The 9,953-nt window shown below is 45.5% G+C and overlaps 1 long non-coding RNA gene across 1 annotated transcript; it reads left to right on the top strand.

The window, feature by feature from the left end:
• The first annotated feature begins 1,040 nt into the window (after positions 1-1,040).
• LOC116895639 lies at positions 1,041-5,392 on the top strand. The gene is made up of 4 exons (XR_004387296.1): positions 1,041-1,608; positions 4,118-4,219; positions 4,361-4,673; positions 5,191-5,392. It is a non-coding gene; the product is annotated as an uncharacterized LOC116895639 (long non-coding RNA).
• Positions 5,393-9,953: the final 4,561 nt, after the last annotated feature.

Raw genomic sequence — 9,953 nt, 5'->3', positions numbered from 1 at the left:
CAATATTTAAGACTATTTCCAGGGGACTGAAGAGATGGCTCAGCATTTACAAGCTCTGGCTGCTCTTCTAGATGTCCTGAGTTCAATTCCCAGAAATCACATGGTGGCTCACAACCATCTGTAATGGGATTAGAGTCCCTCTTCTGGTGTACATGACAACAGATCAATCTCTCTCTCTCTCTCCTTCTCTCTTTCTCTCTCTCTCTCTCTCTCTTTCTCTCTCTCTGTGTGTGTGTGTGTGTGTGTGTGTGTCTGTCTGTCTCTCTGTCTCTCCCCTCAGTCTCTCTTTCTCTCTCTGTGTCTCTCTCCTTTGTCTGTCTGTCTGTCTGTGTGTATGTGTGTGTGTGTCTCCCCTCAGTCTCTCTCTTTCTCTCTCTTTGTCTCTCTCTAGGTGTCTCTCTCTCTGTCTCTCTGTGTCTCTCTCCTCTGTCTGTCTGTCTGTCTGTCTGTCTGTCTGTCTGTCTCTCTCTCTCTCTCACACACACACACATACACACACAGACACACACACACTAAATAAATAAATCTTTCTTCTGTATTACAAGTTTAGTACAGCTGTGCCTGCTTAGCACCTCAGTGTGGTAGGGCAAGGCCTTCTGCAGCCTGCTGAGTTTGTCTTTGAAGAGTCCTCAAGCCAGCTTTATGCAAATCCTGGCTTACCAACCTCCTACTCACCCCTATAAAAACACACAGGGGAAAACCATTTAAGTTGCACCATTGCTAAAAAGCAGAATTGAAATAGGCTCAGAAGAGGAAACAGGGACCCTGTCAGCAGCTGAGAAAAAGAAACCTAAGGGAGACCAGACCTGAACAGAAGCAGGAACAGCTATCAAGTTCAGCCACTGCCCTGTAGCCTTTGAAAAAGGCCCAGAGCTGGCTTCAGAGCACCCAGGGTATTCCCCCCCCCAATGCCCACCTGAAGCCTGTCCTGGCTGGATTTGGGTTTCCTGGTATCTGGAGTTTCTCCAAAGCCAGCACAGATCAGAGCTGTGCTGAAAATACACAGCAAAATTCAAGACACACTGCTCTCCTGGCTGTATTCCACCTGCATGACCCTGGCACCTGAAAACTGCTTCTTACATTCAGCAAAATGCACCTGCTGGGGCCAAGAGGACCTGGTGGCTATTTGCAGAGAGAAATCTGTCCCATCCAGATGTTGCTAGCCTGGCCCTGCTGCTCACCTCCCACTGCCCTGTGACCTTGGGAGCCTTGGATCTCCACCTAGGATGAACTCCAATTCCAGATTGAAGCCATCCATAGCAGGGGATACGGAAAGGGGACTGTAAAACCACCAGCAATCTAGGCAGCAAAAACCTTGTATTCCTCTGCCTGAGTGCCCCTCGGGTCGGGTTATGGAGGAAGATCCCTGCTCACCCAAGCCTGGAGGCTCTACACCCAGCAGGGTACCTGCTGTAGTTCGGAAAAAGGGATTGGGCTTCAGTCATCAGAATGGATGGGAGCGGCAAAGAAGAGTGAGTTTAAATCACAGCGGAGTCAGTCCAGTCTCTGCCAAACCCAGATTCTAATCCAGGAGCCTGAACCACAGCAGGAGAAACTAAGGAATTCCCCTGGTGTAGACATTGAAGCCCCCACCCCAGCCCTGCTCCTGTAAGGGTTGGAAGACTCACCCCAGGTGTGGGTTTTAAACTGTAGAAATTTCTTCATCACAGAGTTACACTTTTGACTGTATCTTTACATCTTTTCCTCTTTGAGTCAGTCCCATACCTCAGTACAAATTTCACGTAAAATGAGAGTTTCCATTTAAACATGGTTTTGAAGCTCCTTTACAATAGGAAATATGTTTTGTAGTTATAACTTCTGACATCTTGTATGGTTTTGCCTCCTTCTACTGTTCAAAATTTAGCAAACATTGGATCGTGGTTAAACTAGTTCTATTTCACTGAAAGAAGGGGAAGCCATATGTGGAACCATAGAAACATGTTCAGAGTGCATGCGACACTTATGTTCTTAAACACATTTAGATTCAGAATCCATTAAGGATTTGAGAAGTAGAACGTGAGGTTCTTAGGGAATTGAGTCTGAATTTTAAAGAATGTGTTTTTATATTTTATTTATTTTTAAAGTTTTCTTTATTTATTATGTACAAGTACACTGTAGCTGTCTTCAGGCACACCAGAAGAGGGCATCAGATCGCATTACAGATGGTTGTGAGCCACCATGTGGTTGCCCAGTTTGAACTCAGGACCTCTGGGAGAGCAGTGGGTGCCCTTAACCACTGAGCCATCTCTCCGGCCCCTGGGTATTTATGTTTTGAGATAGGAAATCTCTACTTAGCCCTGGATGTCCTGGAAGATCCTATGTAACAAGGCTGCCCTGCACTAAAGAGATTCTCTTACTGCCTGGGCCGGTGCTGTGATTAAACATGTGCACCACCAAGCCTGGCTCAGAAAGTTTATTTTTTTAAATTATGGTACTTTTGAAATTAAAATATAATTACCTTATTTTCCTGCCTTACTTCCCCACTCCATCCCCTTCTATGTACCCCAGTGGCAACAGCCTCTCTTTCATGTTCGTGGCATATGTGCATTATTTTATTTTGTGTATGTGTGTGTACATATGCATTCATGTGTATATTCCTAACATAGACAGACAACTTGATCAGTCTGTACACTGTCCCAAGTAAGGCTGAGCCCTTGGGATTGGATAAGCAGTTTGGGAGCTCTTACCTGGGAAGACTGTTTCTCTTGGTCAGATTACTTGATTTTGGTTGTTGTTGCTGTTGTTGTTGTTGTTGTTGTTGTTGTTGGTGGTGGTGGTGGTGGTGGTGGTGGTGGTGTTTGGTTGTCTGATAGGTTGGTTTGTGTTTTGTGGTTGGTGTTGGTATTGCTTATGATTTTCAAGACATAGTTTCTGTGTGCAGTCCTGGCTGTCCTGGAATTCACTCTGTAACCCAGGCTGGTCTCAAATCAAGAGATCAGCTTGCACCTGGTAGTGGTGGTGCCCGCCTTTAATATCTGCACTCCAGAGGCAGACACAGCTGAGTTTTGGGTTCTAGGCTGGCCTGGTTTAGCAAGTGAGTTCTAGGATAGCCAGGGAGACATAAAGTAAGCCTGTGTGGGGGCTGGGGGAGACAAGTAGAGACCTGGTAAGAGGGGGAAAGCAGGGGAGGGGGGAAGGAGGGAGGGAGGGAAAGTATGTCTCTGCCTCCTTAGTGCTGGGATTGAAGGCGTGCACCACCACAGCCCAGGTATGGGGGACATCCTGTCTTGCCTGTTTTGTTGTCCTTGTTTGGTTGGCTGGGGTTTGTTTCCTTGTCTTGATTGTTTTGTCTAAGGCCGAGGCCTCATGGGCTCCCCCACTTCCAGGTCTGCATGGCTATTGGTGTCTCCTTGTTCAGTCTCCATGTTCTCGGGGCTGAGACTGCAGTGGTGCAGCAAAAGGGGAATTTCCATAGAAGGAACCTCTTTAATATAGAAATAGGGGTTTTTCTGTCTTTTGTTTCGTTTGGTTTTATTTCATAAATGACTGACTCTTTATTCAAAAACTCACTTTTTATTGAACAGATTAGATTTTTGTTTAAAGCTTGGATTTCATTACATGAAGGTTTGACTCTACATTAAAAAGATTAATATTTTATTCAAATGATGAATAGTCTTGTACAAGTTGAAAATTTATTTAAAGATCAATTTAAGGATAACTCCAGAAATTAGTGATCGACAACCATGTGAATGAAGCCAACTAAAAGTTTTGAGCCCTTTTTATTGATGGTCAAATAAAGCACAGATCGGTGCCTCTGAAAACTTTAGGAAAACCAAGCTCAGGAGTACAAAGGTTTTAAAGGCAGAAGCAAAACTTGACATCAAAATTAGATAATGATCAGGGAAACCTTGAAACATTCATTGGCATGATTTTGTCAATTAGTTTTTACCTATATCTTTGGGGCTGATTTAGGTATTTTAATTGTTTTGATGACTACATCTGCACTATGATCAAGGCAGAAGAAATCTCAAATGTGTGGACGTTGGAGGGTGGGGTAGAGGGCTGAGAACTGTCTGGGCAAAGCAAACTGAGTCAGAATAGAGTGGTGAGACCTTAGATATTTCAGACTCCATTGAATAGATTGAATTTCATGAACATTGCTGATTGGTTTTTACAGATTCGACATTTATTTACAGAAGAGACCCTTAACTTGAAAGGCTGATTTTATGAAAAATTGAGCCTTTCTGAGAAGGAGCAACTTCTCATTTTGATCATGAAGGTAAAGGGAGTGCAGAGGGAATTTATATTCTTGATTGTTAAACTGGTTCGCCTTGGATTACCAGTTTAACTTCGCACATGAGCACACTGAAGTCCAAAGAACATGAGTTTTCTTCACAGCCTGGTTGTCTTCATTTCCTAGGTCAGCATCGAGAGTGTCCCAGGAGACACCATCAACAGGGTAAAGCAAATGTCTTGAGGCAAGATCCTGCCTCCCAGAGCAGGGACCAGCTTCTCTTCAGAAAGGAGCTGTGCACCTGAACAGTGGACCCTGAAAACAGATTTTCAGGGACATTGATGACCTCACATGGAGAATTTGAATTCTCATAGCAATGTCTACCACTCAAGCAGAGATCAAAGAAGCTTTGAGGAAGGAAGGAGGTTGAGAGCAGAGTTGCACCAGGCCGTTCAGAAAGCACATCTTGAAGAGATCTCCTGGCTCTAGAGGAAGTAAGGTAAGTTCAGTGGACAGCCAGTGAACCTCATGTGAAATCCTCTCACAGAAACATCACAGGACTGCAAAATCAATGGCCTGCCTCCTTCTCTTCCTAACACAAGAAAGAACTTTGAGCAATGTGACGATCATGCTTCTGTCTCATGCTGCCATGCCTTCTGTCTCTGATGGTGGGGTCTGTCCCCAGAGATACAAACTGCCTTGGAGGTTTGAAAGCCTGGGACACATTTCTTGTCTTTCTTAAGTGCTCATGCAGTGAGAACAACTGGCCTCTTCCTCCTGCTGCTGTGCCTGCCCTGCTGTGGTGGACAGCATCCCCCTGCAACTCTCTCATCCAATAGAAGCCTTTCTTGCCTTCAGGGACAAAAAAATCCCAAAAAACAAAAACAACAACAAAAACAACAACAAAAAAACAAAACAAAGAAAAAACCCAACAAAACAAAACAAAACACCCATCTACTTTAGAACTTAAAAGCAGAATGACCAATAGTGCTTGACATTGACTCTGTTTCTTCTAGGCCTGGAACCAGAGACAACCTGGGAACTTGGGAACTTGCTGGTGTTTCTGTCCTCAGAGAGCTGCAGGAAATATGTGGGTACCCAGATGTGGTGGTGGACCCACTGCACCTCCCAATGCATGCACCCTGATTGCAGTTGATAGCATATCAGCATGGAATCTTTGCCATTTTTAAGAAATATATTGGCTCATTTATTCACTCAGCCATACATTTTCATTCATTCATTCTGTGGTGGTTTAAAGGAAAGAGGTCCTCACAGACTCATATTTGAATGTTTGGTTCCTAATTGGTTGAATTCTTTTACAAAGATGAAGAAGTATGATTCTTTTGGAAAGATGTGAAGATGTGACTCTAGGTGTTCCCTCCCTCCCTCCCTCCCTCTCCCTCTCTCTCCCTCTCCCTCTCCCTCTCCCTCTCTCTCTCTCTCCCTCTCTCTCTCTCTCTCCCTCTCTCTCTCTCTGTCTCTCTCTCTGTCTCTCTCTCTCTGTCTCTCTCTCTGTCTCTCTCTCTGTCTCTCTCCTTCCCCGCTTCTGATGGTGCTGCCATCTGGTGGTGGAACAAGATGTGTGCAATCTCAGCCATTCCTTCTCTCTGCTGTCATGGACTCTAACCCTTTGGAATCCTTAATCGAAACTAACCCCTTCTTTCATAAGTTACTTTGACTTTGATTATGTTGTTAAGTCAGAGCCATGGACAGTAACAGATTCACGACTTCTGTTACAGATGATGTGGGGTTGCAGGTCATTAATTTCACACAGCTATTTGTTCTCTTTCTGGCTATTTCTCTTCCTACCTTTCAAGCAACCTTGAGTTTTCTAGCCAACTTTTCTCCACACATTTCACCCAGCTCCTCTCATGTGACAAGAGAAAAGCTTGATTTTATGGATCTAGCAAGCCTAGGGCCCAGTAATGAGAGACATTGGATATCTGTCATCTGGAGACTTGGTCATCCGTTGGGTGTGGCTGTCTCTGGGCACTAGCATCTCTCTGCAGACCTCACAACTTCATTCCTCTTGAAGAACAATAATTGCTACACATCTGATCCCCACTCCCTCTTCATTCAGTCTTTCACCAGAGCAAAGGATTCTTTCACTGGTTATGTCACTTAGCGTTTAGAAACAGGGCTGCAAGTGGGATCGCTGGTTAAGTATCTCTGGGGTGTCTTGATCCTCTGGTCCCCAAGGATATTGGACATTGAAATGGTATTCAGCCGTCCATGGAGGCTTCACACCCAGAGAAGTAAAGTAAACCTCCAACCAACAAAAGCACCAAACAAAACCAGGGAAATGCATTAGCAAGCCAGCGCTGACCACCCCATTAATCTTCTTCGAAGGGCAAATAGGCAGTTCCTGAATGAATCATTTTGGTTTCTGGCTCGGACTCCCTCATTGGCTCCTGCTTAGGCTGTGCCCTCTCACCTGAGTGGAGGAGCAGGTGGAGGGGGATGGGGGTAACAAGTCTTTCCCAGGATCCAGGTGCTTGGCTGCAGCACAGAGTGTGCAGGGTCAGGCTCAAGCTGACCTACTCCCCTGCAGGGGAAAAAAAAAAAGCAGGTTGACTCAGTAAGGGCAAAGCGCTGTCCAAAAGGATCCTCCTCCCTCCCTCCCTCCCTCCCTCCCTCCCTCCCTCCCCCTCCCCACCTTCCTCTCTCCCTCCCCCTCCCCCCACCCCCCGTGTGTGTGTGTGTGTGTGTGTGTGTGTGTGTGTGTGTGTGTGTGTGTGTGTGTGTAAGTTTGTGCGTTTGGTGTGTGTAGGCGACTTGGGCAGTGCTCAAAGAAAGAAATGCAGGACCTACTGAGGGGATTCGCTGCAAAAACCTAAATCCTAGTCTTCCAGGGTCAGGGGTCCGATGCTTTAGGAAATATTGACGGGGCTTAAAACGTGCCTGGGCATTTGCCGAGGGCATTCCGCACGAAATCCACAAAAAATCGGATTTGTCAGAGTTTAGAAATGAGTGGAAGAGGAGAGAGTGTGCAAAAACAAACCGAAACCACGGCGTCCTGGCCGCCTGTCAGTCACACTCGCTCCCCGGACCCAGGCGGTTTTCCATGGGTTATGCTGACACCGGATCCTGTGCTCTTGCCGAATCCCACCTCAGTTTGCCTGGAGGAGCCCGGATTTAAGCACAAAAAGAAAGTGCGGAGGAATAAAATTAGGGACGCTATTTAAAATCATGGTCGGGGTTTAGTCGGGTCCTGCAGGCAGGTGACTAGAACTTGATTCGCCAGACAAGTCGCAGCCTCTGGAGAACCTGACACCTGAGAACGGACTGCAGGGGCCCTGATGATCCGGAAGCGCCTTGAGACTTAGTGCTGAGGACAGACTCCCCAAGAGGGAACAAGCCAGCAACCTGAAGCTGGGAGGCTGAGCTGAGAATCAGCCTCTGAATGGTTTTCCTCTTGACTCTGGTTTTTTCATTGGCCTAAGCTTCCACCAGCCTTGAGGAGCGGGCCTGCAGAAAACCAAGGACTTTCCTAGGATGGCAAAGCTCGCCTAAAAACTCCAGCGTGCATAGGAGAAGCCCCCAGGTCAGCCTCCTTTCATAGGAACAAATGCATGCTGTAGCCCCAGCCACATGCTTACTGGGGAAAGAAAGAAGCGCTGGAGAGGTTCAGCCCAGACCCTGCTGCTTTGGAGCCCTGGACAGTGAGAGGAATAAATAAATGAAGGAAGAGAGAAAGGTGTGGAGGGAGGGAGGGAGGAAGGCTTCAATCGGTCTGAATGACAGGCCTTACTACATTTGCAGAGCATAAAAAGAAGCAGCTATGGAAAACAGTGCTCAGAACCTGGGAGGGTCAGGGATGGCATTTCCCCTGGATGTCACCTGTGTGAGACAGTGCCTGGGAAGTCAGTGGCTCTCACTCTGCAGCCCACCCTTTCCCTCCAGTGCCCCCTGTGTTCTCTACACCATGCTGAGGATGTGGATACCAGTGCTCAAGCATGGTCAACATCCTGTGTGATTCATCCTGTGTACTTTGTTGGACGATAAGTTGCAGTTTTAACTTTTCAGTATTCCCAAGAATTTTAAGTGATCTTTTATTTCCCCCAAAAGAACAAATCTGTGAACTAAGTCATGTACCATGGTAGAGAGTGACAGATGCCAGTGTTACTAAAACACTTAAGTATCATTGCCTACAATCTTTGAATTTTCTCTCTGAAATTCCTGTTTCTACAAGTGTTTGTAGGAAATAATGTAATCCCTGAATAGAAATGTTGACCAGAATGTTTCTCTTTGAATTTTAACATTTCTTAAATTCACATCTCCTGGACCTTTTGAAACAGGTTGACATTCTCAGATAATACAGTTTTGATCCCTGAGAGAATGGTAACTGTCCACAATCTCGTCTACAGAGCAGACCTGGGGAATAGTACTTCAATACTTCATCAACAATACCAATGCCAGACATTCCTGCAGAACTTCTCTTTCTAGTACAAAAACGACAAAAAATAGTTTTGTAGTAAATTTTACTGGAGATTATCTTGAAACTCATGGCTTAGCACTGTCTCTACTCCAAAATTGATTGGTTTCTGCATTTTTGATATTTTGATATGCATAAATTTAAACAAGTAGAAGCCTTTTCAGTTTGGATCCCTTGGAATAGATAATACACAAATATGGTCTATTTTTACTATTGAATCTTTGACCTCTAAAATGTTTTGTTAGAGCTGGGTTTGGAGAAGGTGTTTGGCATAGATATTGCTTGAGTATCTGCAGGTCAAAGAACAGCCACTATAGTGACCAGGACACAATGGTTGGATCCAGGACAGTCAAGTTCTGGAATCTTCCAGCCTGGTCACTGAGCCATGGGTGATGAGACTGGACCTGCTACACTGTCCTTGTGTAATCTAGTAGGACTGTGAGGACAGAGAGAAGGTCCCAAGGGAAGTAAGAACTGGATTCCCTGCCTACCTACCCTCTTTGACCCCTGGGTGAACTTCAAACACATCCTGAAAAGTATTGGACACAGGTGTCCTATCTTAAATAGGTGCCTTGGACACAAGGAGTCACATGTCTAGGTCTCAGACTGACCTCCGAGATCTCCCAGGGATGCACTCTGGATTTTGGAGGATTATTTAACTTGGAAATGTCCAGTGTACTTTCCTTGTTTGTAACTTGTCATGATTATGTGTTCTCTAAGACACTGAAGTACATTGAACTCTTACATGTACATGTGTGTGTGATATCCTGTTTAACGATGTTTTAAAGTAAACCAACCACAGTGGAAATCAGGAGACTGGTGATCAGGGTCCTGTCTCACAGCACCAAGTACAGCACCCCTTCCCCTTCCACTTCAGGAGTTCAGGAAGGGCTTTCCAGCTCAGCAGGAGGCTTCAGCATTAAGACTTCTTGTGGAAATCCATCCATCAAGAACACAGAGAGAAGCAGGGAGGAGGTTTGCCCCTCTGGGCAGGACTTTTATAGGGGAGTGGATGTACATCCAGGGAAGCAGGCTGCTGCCCCTTTAAATGATGGTTCTGGTCCCTGAAGGTTGATTTTTTTTTTCTTTCTCTGGAAAACTGTTTTGAGAGAAAACTAGCCAAGACTACTTAGGATGAACAGAGAAAGCCCAAACATAAAAATACAAAGAGGAAAGAACAGAAGAATTACCTTCCTACAGAACCCAGGTATGAGCTGCAGACCACCCAGGGGAGTGTATCAGCAGAGGGACCAAGGCTTGGATTTCAGGTAGAGAAGGGATTCAGTGTGACAGACAGACACAAACTCCAGGTGTGTGCTGCTGCTAAAAGCTTTACTTCTTGGC

The sequence above is a fragment of the Rattus rattus genome, chromosome 3, assembly GCF_011064425.1.
Source record: "Rattus rattus isolate New Zealand chromosome 3, Rrattus_CSIRO_v1, whole genome shotgun sequence".
Taxonomy (NCBI): Eukaryota; Metazoa; Chordata; class Mammalia; order Rodentia; family Muridae; genus Rattus; species Rattus rattus.
The sequence above is the reverse complement of the archived record's forward strand: the minus strand, read 5'-3'. Positions and strand labels throughout refer to the sequence as shown.